The 19,398-nt window shown below is 43.1% G+C and overlaps 1 protein-coding gene across 8 annotated transcripts in view; it reads right to left on the bottom strand.

Annotated features, from left to right (window-relative positions):
- Positions 1-19,398, bottom strand: part of KDM2B (lysine demethylase 2B) — a 139,384-nt gene that overhangs the window by 72,747 nt on the left and 47,239 nt on the right. Inside the window, exon 1 of one of the 8 annotated variants that reach the window (XM_083151356.1) lies at positions 4,087-4,290. The exons of the other annotated variants lie outside the window; for them this stretch is intronic. The gene's annotated coding sequence lies outside the window, so the exon portion shown is untranslated. Of the gene's footprint in view, positions 1-4,086; positions 4,291-19,398 lie in introns of those variants that run through there. 8 annotated transcript variants of the gene reach the window in all.

The following is a 19,398-nucleotide window of genomic DNA, read 5'->3' as shown; positions in this document are numbered from 1 at the left end:
TCTGACTATATGAGATTTTTTATTGTTGGATTTATAAACTTGGATGTATACTTGCCAGTCAGAATATTACATAAATCTGAATGTTTATAGTGCACCATTAAGTAGCTACAGAAAATTTTAGACGTTATTAATAGGGCCGGTTTTAGGGTGTTCAGCACCAAAAATGGGCATGGTCACTTCTCATGAGGGGCAAGGTCACATGACACTAGGGCAGTGGCTATAGGACAATAGGGTGTAGCCATGTAATGCCACACCATAATGCCCATTACACATTATGCCACACCGTAATGCTAAAGTCACTTTATGCCACACACCATAATGCCTAATTCCCAATTTCACACACCGTAATGCCTATTACATATTATACCACACACAATTATGCTTAATTCACTTTATGCTCCACACCATAATGCCTACTATGTATTATACCACATAGCTATTCTGAAATCACTTTATGCCAAACACTGAAATGCCTATTTATCACAACCCTTATGCTTATTACATATTATACCAGACATTGTAATGCTTAACTCAGTTTATGCCACACACTGTAATGTTTAATTCACTGTGTGTCCCGCACCGTAATGCTTAATTCACTTTATGCCACACGTCGTGATGCCCATTACATATTATACCACACAGCGTAATGCTTATTTTTGCCACGCACCATAATGCTTAATTCACTTTATGCCACACATCGTAATGCATATTACATTTACCAAACACCATAATGCTTAATTCACTTCATGCCAAACAGTGTAATGCCCATTACACCACATAGATTACTACATAGCATAATGCTTATTACACCACACACCGTAATGCCCATTATATATACCACACACCGTAATGCCCATTCCACATTATGTCAGACACCATTAACACCTACTACACTATAATGCATTCACTTTATGCCACACACTGTAATGCTTACTACATTTTGCCACAAAGCATAAAGCCCATTATATATTATACCACATCGTAAAGTCTATTACATATGCCACACACAACATTATGCCCATTATATAGTATGTCACACACTATAAGGCTTATTTCACTTTGCCACACACAGTAATGCTCATTACACATTAGCAGTATTTTTCTATTACACTTACCTTTCACGCACCTGAGTGATATCACTAAACTAATTGAGCATCTGCCATTATATGTGTATGTTGCCCATAGCAACCAGATTCTAGCTATAATCATCTAGGTCAGTGATGGCTAACCTTGACACTACAGCTGTTGTTGAATTACACATCCCAGAATGCCCTGCAACAATTTTAGCATGGCCAAATAGCAAAACTGTAGCAGGGCATGCTGGGATGTGTAGTTCTCCAGCAGCTGGATTGTCAAGGTTAGCCATGACTGCTCTAGGTGCTAAATAAAATTATAAAAAACTGATTGGTTGCTATGGGCAACATTTCTGACTTTTAAAAACTGAGTAAATTTACCCCTAAGAGTCTTATTTATACAAAAAAAAAAAAAAAGGCCCCCAAACACCACTGCAGAGTATTGCATGCGATAACCCCGTGAACTCACTCGACAGCTCCAGGGCGGTAGGATCACATATGAGACACCATATGCGACCCTTTTGCAAACTATGTAACATATATGATCCCAGTCATGGGGGATCGACAAATCTATGGGGCAGCCATGACAATCTCCAGATCCAATGAGAATGAAACCACGCAACTGTTCGGATTCCGAGGTAAAACGTATACGATGTGACACTTTGTGCAATTTGTCAGTCCGATCCATTAAAATCATGTGAAAAAGGGCCATTTTGTAAAAGTGTATGGGCACCTTAAGAGAAGGAGCTATACTTTACTTAGTCAAACTCTGAAAGATACAACGCTAAAGATTATTTTATAGTATCATGTATGGTAAAACCTATGAGAAAGAGCTATTTAACTTGTCAACTGAAAAGATACACAGCAGTATGGGGAAAAAAGGATTTCATGGAAAGGCCCTACAGCACATGTTGCAACAAGATCATACATAGCAGAAGACAGAACTACAGATGCTACTATAGATAGAGGTTTAATCCAGAGAAAAAAAAAAAAGATAAACAGACGTGTTAATGTCAAATACATGATCAGTAGCTCCTCCTACTGTCTCGCTGCAGAACCTTGCTAAACGATTAGTCCTTTTTAAATTGTAAATCGCATATTTTAGGCACAGTGGGCCAGATGTACTAAGACTTGAAAAGTGATAAAATGGAGAGTGATAAACCACCAACCAATCAGCTCCTATCTGTCATTTTTCAAACCCAGGCTGTAACATGGCAGGTCGGAACTGATTGCCTGGTGGCTTATCACTCTCCGTTTTATCAATTTTCAAGCTAGGTACATCTGGCCCAGTGTTACAAAATGCAGAAAATCCTTTCATTCTGAAAACCCCAAGTTCTGAATAATAAATCAATTCCATACTTTAACCAACATGCTCTGCATCTGTGTACACACTTGTACAATCTGCACGAGATCCAGATGAGATTTTGACTATGTATACAATTTAGACTATCTGCATACATATAGGGCCGATCTGCACCATATAGTCTATGCAGCCAAGACTTTCTGCATGAGATCCAGATGAGATTTTGACTATATAGTCAAAATCTCATCTGGATATCATGCAGATTGTACAAGTGTGTACACACAACTTCCATTCCCCACATTTGTCAGGATTGTTGGTTGTACCGAAGTTACAAACAATGATATTCGCTCTCTATGGTATTTTCAAAGATCTACTGAAGATCTTGACAGCACAGTTGTAAACTGTAAAACTTAAGAATTGAACCCACCAATATGGCTACCACATAATTCTCTGTGGGGTTGGTTATCTTTAGGTTACTCAGAATTTTTGTTTTAGATCAGTGGTTCCCAAACTGTGCGCCGTGGCTCCCTGGGGTGCCTCGGGACACATGCAGGGGTGCCCTGGGTTGGTAGTCCAGGACCAACTCAAATTATTAATGGTTAATTATTTATAAGCAAAACCAATGCTGGTGGCTGCCAATCATAAAATGTGTACAAATAGAAGCAATTCCTGCCCTTTTCCACATAACTGACCCTAAGAATCGCATATAAATCCAATCCAATTAAAATAAATTTGGCCTAGGGTTGCCGCGAAAAAAATTCTTATACTCTAGGGTGCCGTGATTAAAAAAAGATTGGGAACCCCTGTTTTAGATATTAAAATAAACTTTGAATTAGTTGACCTTTCCCAGTTAGCAAGAGAACTTTCTTTTTAATGCCTTATTGCAGTACCTTTAAAAGTTCGGTTTGTGGAAGCATTATAGTATATGCATGTCATGGGTAACTGGGAGGAGACTCCAGTAAAGACCATGACCACCATGTGGACAATACTGTACATAGACAATTCACTCACAAAAGAAAAAGCAGAACATAAATGAGCAAAATGACCACAACATATACAGTATGTGGCCAGCAATTTGGTATTCGGTGTACAGAATCAGAACACAACACTGCAACATTAATATCCAACATATAATATATTTCTGACATAACTTCAGTATATTAGCACAAATGATATATGGTTTGGTTCTGTTTTGCAGCTCAGTGTAAATTAGGAGTGAGCCAAATGACATCATAGCAATTATATTATTGCCATTGTCCATTCAATGCAGAAGAAAAGGGAACGACACATTACACCGGGTGATGGAATATGGTGTGTCAGGGAGGATCGGAATAAACAGCAATGGGCATATATCGGAGTGACCTTGAGAGCATTACACATGTATCAGTGGAACAACTAACCAGGAATACAATAGGCATGCAAGGAACCACTTTCAGACCAAAGGCACATATTGCCTGAACTGGTACAGCCACAGCAGAGACATCATTGCAAGACTGTGCCTAATTAATATGTGCCAGGTAAAGAAAACTGCAACTCAGAGACAAACCGCTAGAAATACGATCTCCATTTCTCATGCAACGCAGAATGATTAAGTCTGCTCTCACCCATCAATCTTAATTAGGAGCCAAGAACAGCAATATCCTCACATCCTTCCCCTGCAAAACCACTTAATTAACACTGTAAGGATTAGCCCTTCCGAGTCTCCATTACCTCTCTGCAGCAGAAACAACGATTGGTCACAAATGAATCGGGAAGCAGCAATGCCTGTGCCCCCTCCTCCTCCCCGAGCACACCGAGCAGAGGGATGGCAGCAGGATGCAGACGGCGTGCATGGTCTCTGGAAACAAGAGGCTGGCGCAAACTAGAGACACCTCCAGTACATCGGCAGCGCTAGCTGCCTAGCAACCACATTCAGGGCTGTGGCTGACGGCATGATACGCAATGCTGCCAGGAAGACGCTCTTTGCGTTCCATATACCACTATAGCCTGTAGCGCACACCGGTAGCATTACGGCAGCGCCACACGTGCTAGGTGGGACACCATCCCACAACATACCTCCCAATATGACCCTGTCCAGGAGGGACAGAATGCTCTGTTTCTGGACTTTCCTCTTCATTTATGATTACCTTCACCTGTAGTGAAACGCCTTTCTTCTCAATGAACCTATTTAAAACAGGTGATAGCAATCATTGAGGAAAGTCAGAAATAGATCATTGTGTCCCTCCTGGAGAGGGTCATGTTGGGAGGTATGCCACAACAATCGTCTCCATATGTAAAATCCGACTGCTAGAACTAGGAAATAACACACAAGAACACATACATGCAATCGTCAGTATCGTAGTGACACTACTGTTAACATGACAAGTCATCAAAATAGGAAAACCTATTAAACTTTAATAAGAGTCATTTAAGCCAATTATAGCATCAGACAGTCGACATTCAGTATGCGGATATACAGTAGCATACCTCCCAACATGACCCTCGCCAGGAAGGACACAATGCTCTGTTTCTGGACTTTTTGATTACCATCACCTGTGACAAACAGGGTAATTTATAAGAAAGATGTTTTTTAACACAGGTGATGGCAGTTATTAATTCAGAGGGAAGTCCAGAAACAGAGCATTGTGTCCCGCCTGGAGAGGGGCATGTTGGGAGGTATGCAGTAAGTACCCATTACAGCAAAGGAGACAAGTGTGCCTCCCTAGTTATTAGTATACTATAATCACTAATCCTTAGCAGTAGGGACAGCGGCGTAACTATAGCACCACAGCCGCTACCACCGCGGGGGGGGGGGGGCGCTGTGCGCGTGGGGGCTGCGGTGCTATAGTTAACACCCCCCCCCCAATCCCCCGCAGACTTACTTATCTAGCTGGTCCCAGCGGCTCCGTTCTTCTGCTGAGGACCACTACAAAATGGCCGCCCCCATATAGCACACAGTTCTCTGAAACTGTCTGCTGTATGGGGGCGGCCATTTTGTGGTGGTCCTCAGCAGAAGAAGAACGGAGCCGCCGGGACCAGCGCGATAGGTAAGGCTGCAGGGGATGGGGGGGGGGGGGGGTTTGCATGGGCGGCGGGGGATTGGGGGTGCTTGGCGGGGCAGCGGTGGGGGTCGCCCCCCCCTAATGGCGGGGGGGCGCCCAAAACTTAGTTACGCCACTGAGTAGGGATATAATTCAGAACAGATATGAGGATAATCTAAATTTATTTATAAATGTGAACGGTTTACAGTCATTCCATTTTAGTACACACTGTTTTTCAACTCCACCAATATGTGCATACACACTCAGATATTTTTGATTGATATGCACGATAATTATATCATTAACGATATCGTCCAGTGTGTACCCACTATATCGTTAAAGATGTGCGTTTCCACAGATCCTTAACAATAGTCTGAACGCAGTGACTGTATGTTCACCAGGGGGGTCCCGGAGACGTCACTGATCGATATTGGTCAGTAGGGTGGCCAATCCCGGGATCGGCGGGATCCCGGGATTTGGCCCCCAAAACGCCGGGATTTCAATCCCGGGATTGGAGTTTCCAATCCCGGGATTAGATTGCGCATGCGCAGTCTAATGCCGGGCAGCGTCTGAGCGGGTGCTCAGCAGCTGCCCGGCTTCTCCCGTCCCGGGCAGCGCGGCTCTGCGCAGCGTGCCGACGTCAGAGGTCACGCTGCGCAGGCCGCATAGGATTTCTCCATGTTGTCTGTGAGCTGTGACTGACCCCGGGCGCGAACACCCGCCCACCCGCAGACCAGCCCGCTCCCCATCATCAACACAGCTCGTCCTCCCCACCCGGGTCCATCTCCTCTGCTCGCCCACCCACCCGGCTCCCGGCCGCACCACGCAGTAAGTACATATGCGGGGCGGCCGAGGCATGTTTTTTATATTAGGGAAGCCAATCCCGGGATTGGGCATTTTTCAATCCCGAATTCCGGGATTGAAAAAATGCCCCGGGATTGGCTTCCCTATTGGTCAGTGTTTAATCATGATATCGGTGGTACTGCATATTATATAGTGTACAGGGCTACCTTCCATGGGGAGACTGTTCTGTATCTCAAAACCAGGAAAGCAATGTAACACATAGCATCTACTGTAACACATTTTAAAACAGCTGTGACATTTTAAGGCCCCCATACACTAATCCAAGGTATCGCATGGAATACCTCCTGCATCCCCCAGCAAGTGCTGCCAGATCCAAGAAACCTTACATACAGCACTTAGGATCTCCAGATCCTATGTGCATTGGATCGGAATCGGAGGCTAGGCACATATGATTTGGGCAATTTTAACCAGATTAGGTGAAAAGGGCCCAAATCTTATAACCGCATGGCCAGCTTTACTCTATTCCGGACTCAACATAGATCACATATGCTAAGCTGCTTGCACCTGCCTGCATTTGCTTAAAACTGCGATTGCATTGAAGTTCGAGGAATATTGCGACTGCAGCCTGGGGAAGTCTAACCTTGCTCGGTACTTATATGTTAGTTGGACGCCCACTAAGCTATTTGCTTAGTTTTCCGCTACGCTTCGGGCTCGCCACACTATATAAAATCAACTCCATGCTGACATGGATAGTGGGGGTATGAGCGTACTTACTATAGTGGGCGCCCAACTAACATATAAGTACCGCTTGCTCAGACTTGCAAACGCAGGTAGCTTGTGAGGCCAAAGAAATTGCAGTCCTTTGCCTCGCCATGCCTGGGAAATGGGGGCGACATTTCTCAAACATCTCTGCATGTCATTCAGGAATAGGCATTATCATTATAGCGATAGCAGGACTCATCCTGCACGTGTGCAGAACGGGAGCGGCACAGGGGATCGCTTATGCCACCCCTGCTGAATTAGGCCCTCCAACAGCATTAGGTTTTTGAGCCCCAATAAATACATAACTGTCCACCTTATTAACCAGTCTGTTTAAAATTGTTCCATGGTATGTTTCACCTTCTCCCCCTTGTCCCAAGTTTATAGTCTTGATTTTTGCCTTAATTACAGAAGTCCATTTACCTTAAATTACTGCAGCACTTACTGACTTTGGAGGTATTCAATTCAGTTAATTTTTTTCAGACTTGACTACTCAATTACGGCTGTTTTCTTATGGTTTTAAGTCATATTTTGCCTATGCAGTTTCCCTTTTTTTTCTTTAAAAAAGGCAAAACATGATAAACTGTCAAACGTTTCAACAAAAACCATGTGGATCGGCGAGTAATTTGCTGATCCGTATGTTTTTCGACAGTCAAAAATTGCCACTTTAATTGAATAGATCCAATGTAATTTTGACCTAAAAACTTCTAATAGTTCAACAACACTAGATTAGGAACGCATTTAAAAACAACTGTATAAATATCTAATACACTACACAATTGTATTTCAATATAATAGAAAGCTGCAGGATTCTGGTGTGTTAGTGTACACAGACAGCTTGTGACCCTGTTTCTCACTTTTGCTGCTTTCCCACTGCAGAGACGAGTAAAGACCCGGTATTGTTAAATGGGACTTAACAGTCCGGGCCTGAAACCCCTTTCCCACTGCATTACCGGTTAATTACCATTTTTGTACCTTTCACATTGAACCCGGTTTGGAAGGTACAAAAACGGTAATTCACCAGTAATATACCACCCCCCCTGGTACCTGGCAGCGGGTACGCTCACTGCCTACCGCACTGCCCGGATGGATCGCTGCCAGGTACCGGGGAGGGGGGTGTACCAGCTGCAAGGTACCAGGGGAGGGGGAAGACTAGTGCAGTACGGATGGTGTGATGCAGGGCTGGGCAACACCGGCCCTCCAGATGTTGATGAACTACACATCCCAGCATGCCTTGCATCAGTTTCAGCATGGCCACATAGCAAAACTAATGCAAAGCATCCTGGGATGTGTAGTTCATTAACATCTGGAGGGCCGGTGTTACCCAGCCCTGGTGTAATGGTTAGCATTACTGCCTCACAGCACTGAGGTCATGGGTTCAATTCCCACCATGGCCCTAACTGTTGCGGTGTTTGTATATTCTCCCCGTACTTGCGTGGGTTTCCTCTGGGTACTCCGGTTTCCTCCCACAATCCAAAAATATACTGGTAGGTTAATTGGCTCCCAACAAATTAACCCTAGAATGTCTGTGTGTGCATGTACATGTGGTAGGGAATATAGATTGTAAGCTCCACTGGGGCAGGGACTGATGTGAATGTTCAAATATTCTCTGTAAAGCACTGTGGTATATGTGTGCGCTATATAAGAAACTGTTAATAAATAGCGTGGGATCTTAAATACCTTTTAAGACCCTTTCCCACTGCCCAAAAAAATGTGTAGGACACTGCTTTTAACACGTTTAACAAATATCGATATTGCCCCCCCCCCCCCAGCAATGACAGCGGTCATCACTGTCCATACATGTTGGGCATAATCACCCAGTGTGTATGGACCTTTACACTGATCATGGGACAAATTTTCTACATTTATAATCACTACACTCTGTGCTCTCTTGCTCACACGCTTTATTCAGAGGTTGGACAACTGGCTGTGGACGGCTCTGCATATAAAATAATGACCTCGTACATATCATGGTTTGTAAGAACTCATCTAAATATTATATTGATGCATGCTAGAATTACTGGGAAATCAGCCCAGTTAAATATTGGTATTACAACCTGTTTATCAAGTTTAATTTGCATATCCCTGAAGCATATATTTCAACATTTCATTGATTTAAATATTCCAAGATATTCCAAGACGCAGGGCCGATGCAAGGGATCTCGGCGCCCTAGGCAAACCTACAGGATACCACACCCCCCCCCCCCCCCAAAAAAAAAACTTGCACCACAACACTTCCCCTGCCACTGAGCAAGCTGGGATGCTCTGTGTGACTAACCTTACATTTATAGCCTGTTATTTTTAATTACACAAAAGTGTGTAAGAATCAGGACAATTCCCATAGCCTATATCATATAGGCTATGGGGATTGTCCTGATTCTTACATCCTTTTGTGAAATTAAAAATAACAGTCTATAAATACAAGGTTTGTATAGAATATATATATATATATATATATATATATATATATATATATACATACACACGTGGGTACAGGAATGAGGCCACTCTCCAGACTTGTAGACATTTTTCAATAATTCATTTTATTCATGTACGCTGCCACAATAATCGGTCAACGTTTGGGCGTTATGGGCGTATAGGGGCGTGTGTGAGTAGCACATGATGTAAACAAAGCACTTGTGGGATGAACTGCCCACAAGTGCAGAGTGCCGATATGTACAGACACGTATGACACATATCTATAGTGTCACTATTAAAGATGTAAAAGAATGGGGGCGTGGCCTGGACGCCGATGGAGTAGGCAGCAGATATCCTGAGCTCCAACAATAGATCCTGTATAATATCCTTTTTCGCTGCCGCCGGGGACCCTGACCCTCACACAGGGAGCAAGATACAGTGCCTTGTGCCCAGCAGTACCGCCAGTGACCTTCAAGGCTTATCCGGCCGCTGGACGGGGGACGACGCTGCCCGCGGCCTGCACAACAGCAGAGATTCAGACGCCGTTGGTCCTTTTCCATTCACCGCCGGGATACTGTGACGGCGCTGCCTGCCCGGGTGCTACGGCGGGTGAGAGGTGCTGACGCCGGCTGCTCCCTGTTATTGGAGCGGAGAGAGCAGGGAGTGCTCCCGTCTTGGGGGTGCTGCTGCGGGCCGCGCAGGGAGGGCGGGCGCCATCTTGCCCGCGTGGAGTTCGGGCTGGGGCGCCTTACTACATCTGTAGTGTCTGTCTCTCCTGTGCCTGGCTATTACTAATCCTGGACACTGCTGGTGGTCAACGCTATGGACCATATGTGAGTGCATTAACTCCTGACATTAAAGTGGGGGTCAGCTGTGGATACGGTCGGTATACACTCCATTGACTGCCTGCCTGGGGTGCCCGGGATCATTATACTGGTGCCTTTAAGACCCATATCTATATACAGTTTCCCTTGAAAAATCCTGCTATTGCTGAAGGAGGAGAGGGGCGGCTTTCTGCTGATATCTGCCTATAACTTTGGAACGTGCTTGCCTCCATATATTACTGCAGAGATAACTTGTGACCGTGGGACTGCTTTTATATCCCTGTCCCCTCCTGGTATTAGGCTTGAGATGGAAGCCTCATTGAAGCATATCCTGCAGGTCATTACCTCCGTTACAGACAGGCTTCTCAATAAACTTACTGGCTTACAGTGGGATAATATTGGTCCCCTCTGTGACAACGATACACCTGCTGCACCTGCTGATGTATGTGTAAACGATGTGTACACATGTAATGTCCCTACAACCTATGAGGTCTATGCACCATTATATTGTCAGGTCAACTACTTGCATAACCATGTAAATATGTCTAGAATCCTGTCTTGCCATCTTATAAATCCTGCGGCATGCTCAAAATTGCTTTACGTATATGTAACACATGCCAAACATACTTGGAACGGATCGTACTTCTACCTTGAATCTTCCCCTGCTTTTCCCTTTGATGCTGGAGGAAACCCTGGTCCGTTATTCTTTCCCTGCATTGGGCCGGAGAGATGGCCGGACTAACGTACCGCACTATATGGCAATCTGGGACATTTTTTCTTGTCTATGCTCGGACTTTTGTTTATTGGAACAATGTTTTTTTAAGCCTATTTCTCTATAGATGGTAGAGTAATCTTTTAAACGAGGCCACATGCTAGCTTCTATGTATACACGTTATTAAGGGCATTATCCTATATGTATATGTTCAGGTTGGGGAACTGGGTAAAATGTTGTCTGCTTTAAGAGCCATGGGTTTGCAGCCCTCGGGTTATCTCTACTTCTATCCTGTACTTTTATATGGGGGGGGGGTAGGGCATTTTCATTTCTATTTTTATAGATTTATTCTGGCACATCTATATTGCTGATATTTAGAGGGAAAGCTCGATTGTGATTTCATTTTTTTTTGTGGTCTAATATTAAGCCCTAAACACATACTTGGTATAATATCCTGTCATTATTTGGGGGGGGGGGGGGATGGGAATAGTTAGGTAGCATAAGGTAGCATAGTTAGATGGGGGGGTATAGTTCAGGGATCCAAGTACACCTTAGTTGGGGTTGGGTAGTACAGGGTGGGGGGTTATAAGGGAGGTTTGTTTTGGTTTTTAGGGGGGGGAGGTTTATTTTGATTTACTATATTAGTATTGGGCAGAATTATTTGGCTGTCATAGTCATTATTGGCATATTAATATAATACTACAAACCACGTAAGTGGATGGTGATTATGCTCCTTGTACATGAACATTTCTTTATTTTCTCTGGGATGCTCCTACCAACTTTACCCGAGTAGGCGCCCTCGGGTATCCACATACCCTGTACTATGCCAGAGAAATGCGAATGTTTAGAATACACTGTCTTAGCTTTCCTTTGATAATTGCCATCACGATGTAAACGTTGACTATGCCTAACTTTGCCAATTTGTCTGTTATGCCACTACCTATGACATATATATATATATATGTGGGGGGGGGGGGGAGGGGAGGGGCGTATTGTTTGTTATGTAAAAAAAGTGAATAAAAAATTATTGAATTAAAAAAAAAAAAAAGATGTAAAAGAATGATTATGTATGTATATGTTTGGCACTATTGTAAGTTACACTATGGACAGTAATTAAACAGTGATTAAACATGATTTGAATGATCTTATTTTGATGTCGACACATGGTGTCGACTCAAACCAAAAAAACGTATTTTTGAGAAAAAAGTTTAAAAATAGGTTATAAAAAACCTTATGAAAACCAGCCACATGGAAAAAATAAAATTTGATTTTAAAAATTGCACCCTGAGTGAGCAATTTAGCCCCAGCTTTACAGAGCATATATAAAAATATGTAAAAAGGACTTCAAATGCATTAGTATGTCCAATATGCATCATATGTATAGAAAATACAAATAAACAACTGTACATCTTAATTAATATTACAAAGACAGAATCTTCATTATCATGGGTGGATTATAGTCCACAGATATATTACATACATATCACCAAGAAGGCTACAATGAAATAAATGAGATAAATGAGAAAAAACTTATAAAAAAGCACAAAGAAGCAAGACAAAAAAACAAGAAGCGACACAATGTCCCCTCATTGATTGATGAATGGGGTTATCTCGTAACCCTCATTCAATCCCCCCGGGGCCAGTGTATTGAGTCGGAGGATCCATGTCGTTTCACGTTTGAGTAGAAACTTATCATGGTCCCCACCCCTTTTACTATGATGAACCAGTTCGATACCCTTAAAAGTAAGGGATTTGGGATCAGAATTGTGGGCTTCTTTGAAGTGCCTCGGCACGCTGTGGTTAAGCAACCCATGTTTTATGTTACGGAGGTGCTCAAGAATTCTAATCTTGAGACACCTCTTGGTCTTGCCCACATACTTTAACCCGCAGCCACAGGTCAAAAGATATATCACAGAAACAGAATTACAATTAATGAACTCGTTCACTTTAAAATCCGTCCCATCAATATGTGGTCCCTTTTTCATATACTGGCATACCTTACAATGAGTGCAAGGAAAAGAACCCTTGATAGCAAGAAAAGTTTCCGATGGACCCTTTACATCAATGTTCTCAAGTTGGCTCTTAGAGACTTGTTGTTTGATGGTTCTGGCCCTACGAAAGACCATTTTGGGTACCTCGGAAATATGCCCCTTCAATATTGGGTCAAGTTGGAGTACTCCCCAATGTTTTTTAAAAATACCCCTGAGTTCTTTTTCGTGGGTACTAAATTGGGTAATGAACATCGCCTCGTTGTTTGAATTCTGATGGAGGGATTGTTCAGCCCTTTTGGGTTGAAAGAGCTGGTTTCTATCAAGATCACGTGCACGTTGAAGTGCACGATAAATGATACCAAGGGGATAACCCTTCTCGGTGAATCTTTTAACGTACACCAGGGCTTGTTCCTCAAAGACCGTGGAGCACGAACAGTTCCTTCGGAGCCGTAAAAATTGTGAATAAGGAATATTATCCTTCCATGCCCCTAGATGGCAGCTGGAATATTCTAGGTAACTGTTCGCGTCCACGGCCTTGAAGAAAGTAGACGTCTGTATTTTTCTCTCGGATGGGAAATTATTTACATCCAAGACAATGTCCAGAAATTCAATTTTAGTCTGGTTAAAGGATGAGGTGAACTTTAAATTAACAATTATCGTTCAACCTCTCAACAAACTTATCGAACAAGTGTTGATTACCATTCCAAACAATGATAATGTCGTCAATATATCTTTTAATTAAAACGACATTATCAACAAGGGCCCCTGTGAGGGTATTGGTTTCCCATTCCGCCATGTATAAGTTGGCCAGGCTGGGTGCACAAATAGTGCCCATAGCGGTGCCACATATTTGTAGGAACCAATCCCCCAGGAATTCGAAGTAGTTAAATTGCAGAACAAACCTCAAACAATCACAAATGAAAGCCCTCCTCGCATTAGAGATGTTTGGATCACGTTCGAGGCGCTTCTCAACAGCTGCAATGCCCTTATCGTGCGGGATACTTGTGTAGAGGGCTTGCACGTCAATGGTCGCCAGACCAAAGCCCTCCTCCCACTATATGTTATCAAGCATTTGCAGTAAATGTGATGAATCCCGGACATAGGTTTCAATGTCTGGCACATACTTTTTAATGAATGTGTCCACATATTCCGAGACACGACAAGAGAGTGAGCCCACGCCCGCGACGATCGGTCGCCCGGGGGGAGGCACCACTCCCTTGTGTATCTTGGGCAGGTGGTAGAAAGTTGCAAGATTAGGAGTAGTATTATACAGATACTTATACTCATTATTGCAAATAATTTTCTCATTAAGCCCCCTCCTCAAGATAACGTCTAGTTGGGCCAGATATTCTTTAGTTGGATCACAAGTCAATTTTGTGTAGGATTTTTCGTCCAACAGTAGTTTGTATGCCTCTGTTACGTAAACATCCCTGTCCAACAACACCACTCCTCCGCCTTTGTCGGCGTTCTTAATTACAATTGATTTATCAAGCTGAAGATTTTTAAGAGCACTAATCTCTTTTTGGCTCAAGTTGGATTTTTTTATATCTTTTTCATTTAGCTTACAAAAATCTTTTTTCACTAATTCTGTAAATAAGTCAATATACGGACCACGGGATTCAAGGGGATAGAAAGTGGTTTTCAATTTAAGGTTGGAATTCATGGGGTCGACCTCCTGGCTAGCTGTTTGATCTGTCATAGGTTTCCTCAAAAAGTGCCACTTTAATGTAAGCTTGCGTGCAAACAAGTTGAGGTCAATTTGAAGGTCGACTTTATTTGCTCCTCGTGTTGGAGCAAATGACAATCCTTTCTGTAATACAGCAATCTCATGTGTATTGAGTTGCCGTTTAGAAAGGTTAAAAATACCTTTTGACTTTTCAACTTGAGAGTCAACAGGAGAGTCTATGTCTATAGGGATGGTGGCGGTGGTTATTGAACTAGTCTCTGTTTTGGTTCTCTTCTTTGACAGTCCCTTTCCTCGGCGTCCACGAGTCGCCTTTTTACACGTAGGGGCGTCCTGTTTGGGGTCGACATTATTAGACTGTCGCCCTGACCAACCCCTAAAAAATTAACATTATTGGGGCGTATGGCATCAAATCTATTACCATGGGACCATCTATCCGATTGTTTATTCTGAAATACCGGCTCATCCCAATGGCGTTTAGGGTTTTGATTTTTATTGTTGTGCCTTCTATTTTTATAAGGCACCCTTTGCCATCCTTCATTATGTCTCTCACGGGATCTTGCATTATGTCTATCATGGAGTGGGGTTTTTGAGTATCTCGCAGCTGGAGTGACCTCTCTTACTGGACCATAACTATGATGACGTTTTTGTCTGTAGTGAGAATAATTAGAATCGGTCCTACGAGGGGCACTGTGTGCCAGGATCTATTTAGGATCTAAAAGATATATTGACGACATTATCATTGTTTGGAATGGTAATCAACACTTGTTCGATAAGTTTGTTGAGAGGTTGAACGATAATTGTTAATTTAAAGTTCACCTCATCCTTTAACCAGACTAAAATTGAATTTCTGGACATTGTCTTGGATGTAAATAATTTCCCATCCGAGAGAAAAATACAGACGTCTACTTTCTTCAAGGCCGTGGACGCGAACAGTTACCTAGAATATTCCAGCTGCCATCTAGGGGCATGGAAGGATAATATTCCTTATTCACAATTTTTACGGCTCCGAAGGAACTGTTCGTGCTCCACGGTCTTTGAGGAACAAGCCCTGGTGTACGTTAAAAGATTCACCGAGAAGGGTTATCCCCTTGGTATCATTTATCGTGCACTTCAACGTGCACGTGATCTTGATAGAAACCAGCTCTTTCAACCCAAAAGGGCTGAACAATCCCTCCATCAGAATTCAAACAACGAGGCGATGTTCATTACCCAATTTAGTACCCACGAAAAAGAACTCAGGGGTATTTTTAAAAAACATTGGGGAGTACTCCAACTTGACCCAATATTGAAGGGGCATATTTCCGAGGTACCCAAAATGGTCTTTCGTAGGGCCAGAACCATCAAACAACAAGTCTCTAAGAGCCAACTTGAGAACATTGATGTAAAGGGTCCATCGGAAACTTTTCTTGCTATCAAGGGTTCTTTTCCTTGCACTCATTGTAAGGTATGCCAGTATATGAAAAAGGGACCACATATTGATGGGACGGATTTTAAAGTGAACGAGTTCATTAATTGTAATTCTGTTTCTGTGATATATCTTTTGACCTGTGGCTGCGGGTTAAAGTATGTGGGCAAGACCAAGAGGTGTCTCAAGATTAGAATTCTTGAGCACCTCCGTAACATAAAACATGGGTTGCTTAACCACAGCGTGCCGAGGCACTTCAAAGAAGCCCACAATTCTGATCCCAAATCCCTTACTTTTAAGGGTATCGAACTGGTTCATCATAGTAAAAGGGGTGGGGACCATGATAAGTTTCTACTCAAACGTGAAACGACATGGATCCTCCGACTCAATACACTGGCCCCGGGGGGATTGAATGAGGGTTACGAGAACCCCATTCATCAATCAATGAGGGGACATTGTGTCGCTTCTTGTTTTTTTGTCTTGCTTCTTTGTGCTTTTTTATACGTTTTTTCTCATTTATCTCATTTATTTCATTGTAGCCTTCTTGGTGATATGTATGTAATATATCTGTGGACTATAATCCACCCATGATAATGAAGATTCTGTCTTTGTAATATTAATTAAGATGTACAGTTGTTTATTTGTATTTTCTATACATATGATGCATATTGGACATACTAATGCATTTGAAGTCCTTTTTACATATTTTTATATATGCTCTGTAAAGCTGGGGCTAAATTGCTCACTCAGGGTGCAATTTTTAAAATCAAATTTTATTTTTTCCATGTGGCTGGTTTTCATAAGGTTTTTTATAACCTATTTTTAAACTTTTTTCTCAAAAATACGTTTTTTTGGTTTGAGTCGACACCATGTGTCGACATCAAAATAAGATCATTCAAATCATGTTTAATCACTGTTTAATTACTGTCCATAGTGTAACTTACAATAGTGCCAAACATATACATACATAATCATTCTTTTACATCTTTAATAGTGACACTATAGATATGTGTCATACGTGTCTGTACATATCGGCACTCTGCACTTGTGGGCAGTTCATCCCACAAGTGCTTTGTTTACATCATGTGCTACTCACACACGCCCCCATACGCCCATAACGCCTGTTGCTATACCTACATTTAGGATTACCGCGTCATCTGACGCTACGTGCACTCGGCCGTATGGGACGTCTGCCGCGTCATATGACGGGCTGGGCGCGACATCACAGTAGTCCGGCGTCATTTGACGCTATACATAGGCGCCTTTATTTACTAGACGTCACGCTGAGGCGCTTTGCGTCAATTGACGCTTTGAACCGCCCGTCCTATCATGTCCGCTTGTTGCGGACGTGCCTACCGCGTCATTTGACGCTCCGAGCCTTTGATCCTATTGCGGCCAGACTCCCTCTTGTAGCTAGGGGAGCGGCTTCATTCACATCTCTTTATCACGCCCACTTAATTCCTGGCAGCCAATTACAGCTAATAGGTCTCAATCTGCTTATTAGGTTTGGGCCTATATAAACCCATAGAGCGTTTGTAGTAGCCACGCCCTCTGACGAAGTCTACACGACGAAACGCGTCAGGGCGTGGCCTACGATGCTCCTACTGTACCTCACAGCTGATGTCTGGACCCTGGTGACCCCTACACGCCTCCCTGCAAACCAGCATAGCGGTGATTTCGGTGGTTCCACGTTCCAGCACCAAAGCGTGAGCAGTCTAGCCTTTGGCTACTTTTAAACCTTGTGGTATCCAGCCCACAGTGCTTTTATTTATGGTACGAGTTCACTTTGACCTGTACCAGGATTTTTATTGTCCAATAAAATCATTTACTTGCAATACTGCACCATGAAGCGCCTTCTCTCTGCCTATATATATATATATATATATATATATATATATATATATATATATATATATATATATATATATATATATATATATATATATATATATATATATATATATACACACACATATATACATATATATATACATACATACATACATACATACATATACACATATATACAAGTCCAGGAGACTGGCACTCCAGCACTGTAGCAGCGGCGCAGGTGCCTTTCCAAAGAAAAGTGCATATAAGTCCAAATGACGGATGGCACTCTGCTTTCAATAATGAGTAGGAGACACAAGGTGTGTAGTCAACGTTTCAGTGATCTTATCACTTTTATCAAGACATGTCTTGATAAAAGTGATAAGATCACTGAAACGTTGACTACACACCTTGTGTCTCCTACTCATTATTGAAAGCAGAGTGCCATCCGTCATTTGGACATACATATATATATATATCAGTGTGAATATATGACACCGTGACTGGGTTATGTTTTTATAAATTGTGTGTACAGTACTGTACAGAAATGCTCAGCAGCCAGGCAGCACTGACTGGAGCCAGGACAGCGGATTGCTGGGTGGGCGGGTGGCTTGGACTGGGGCAGGTGGCGGTTCCTCCACCCGCCGGAGATTGCCGTGTGTGCCCGGCTGGTGTCAGTCCAGCACACCGGGAGGGAGCGGATTGCTGGGTGGGCGGGTGTCTTGGAGCGGGGCGGGCGGCGGCTCCTCCACCCGCCGGAGATTGCAGTGTGTGCCCGGCTGGTGTCAGTCCAGCACACCAGGGGGGAGCGGCTGACTTAGCTGGCGGGGGCTGGGGTGGTCGCCACACGCCGCCGGACATTGCTGCTGGATAGGGACTGCGACTGTCAGTGAGAAAGCAAGTTTATGGGCGGGCTCCAGCGGAGGGGGAGCAATGTAGCACCCGGTAGCACTATTTCACCTACCCAGTTCTTCGCCACTATGTTTCATCTCATGCTATGATCATGATATTTAAGATTGTCCAATTTGTTTGGTTCCCGGCTCGCTCTGTGTGTCGCCACGGCCGGGGACGGCGTCCAGCCTAGTTGCTCAGCAACGTAGCCGGTATGTACGTCAGCAGCAAGCGCCGCTCCATCCTGGAGTAAACGTGTGCAGCACCCGGCCGTGGACGACTTCAGGAGCTGGTATGTATATATATGACTGTGCGCCTCCGTGCGCTTCATTATATTGTACTCCCGCCGCCGTGCGGGCTATTACCCATATGCTGTCTTGAGGAAAATACTTAATGTATTGAAACGTCGACCTTTTTGCATATGAGTACTTGCATTGCATAAAATATCTCTTCATTATTATCCTAAGTCCCCTGGAGTGACTCAGTTATTTCTACAGTATCCACCATTCACTGTAGGCACCCGGGGCAGTTGCTCACAAGTTGGAGTGCCGGCTCATTTGTACCGAATATATATATATATATATATATATATATATATATATATATATATATATATATATATATATATATATATATATATATATATATATATATATATATATATATATATATATATATATA

This window comes from Crinia signifera, chromosome 1 (genome assembly GCF_055691185.1).
Source record: "Crinia signifera chromosome 1, ASM5569118v1, whole genome shotgun sequence".
NCBI classification, from domain to species: domain Eukaryota; kingdom Metazoa; phylum Chordata; class Amphibia; order Anura; family Myobatrachidae; genus Crinia; species Crinia signifera.
Note: the sequence above shows the minus strand (reverse complement) of the source record. Positions and strands in the feature narration are given on the sequence as shown.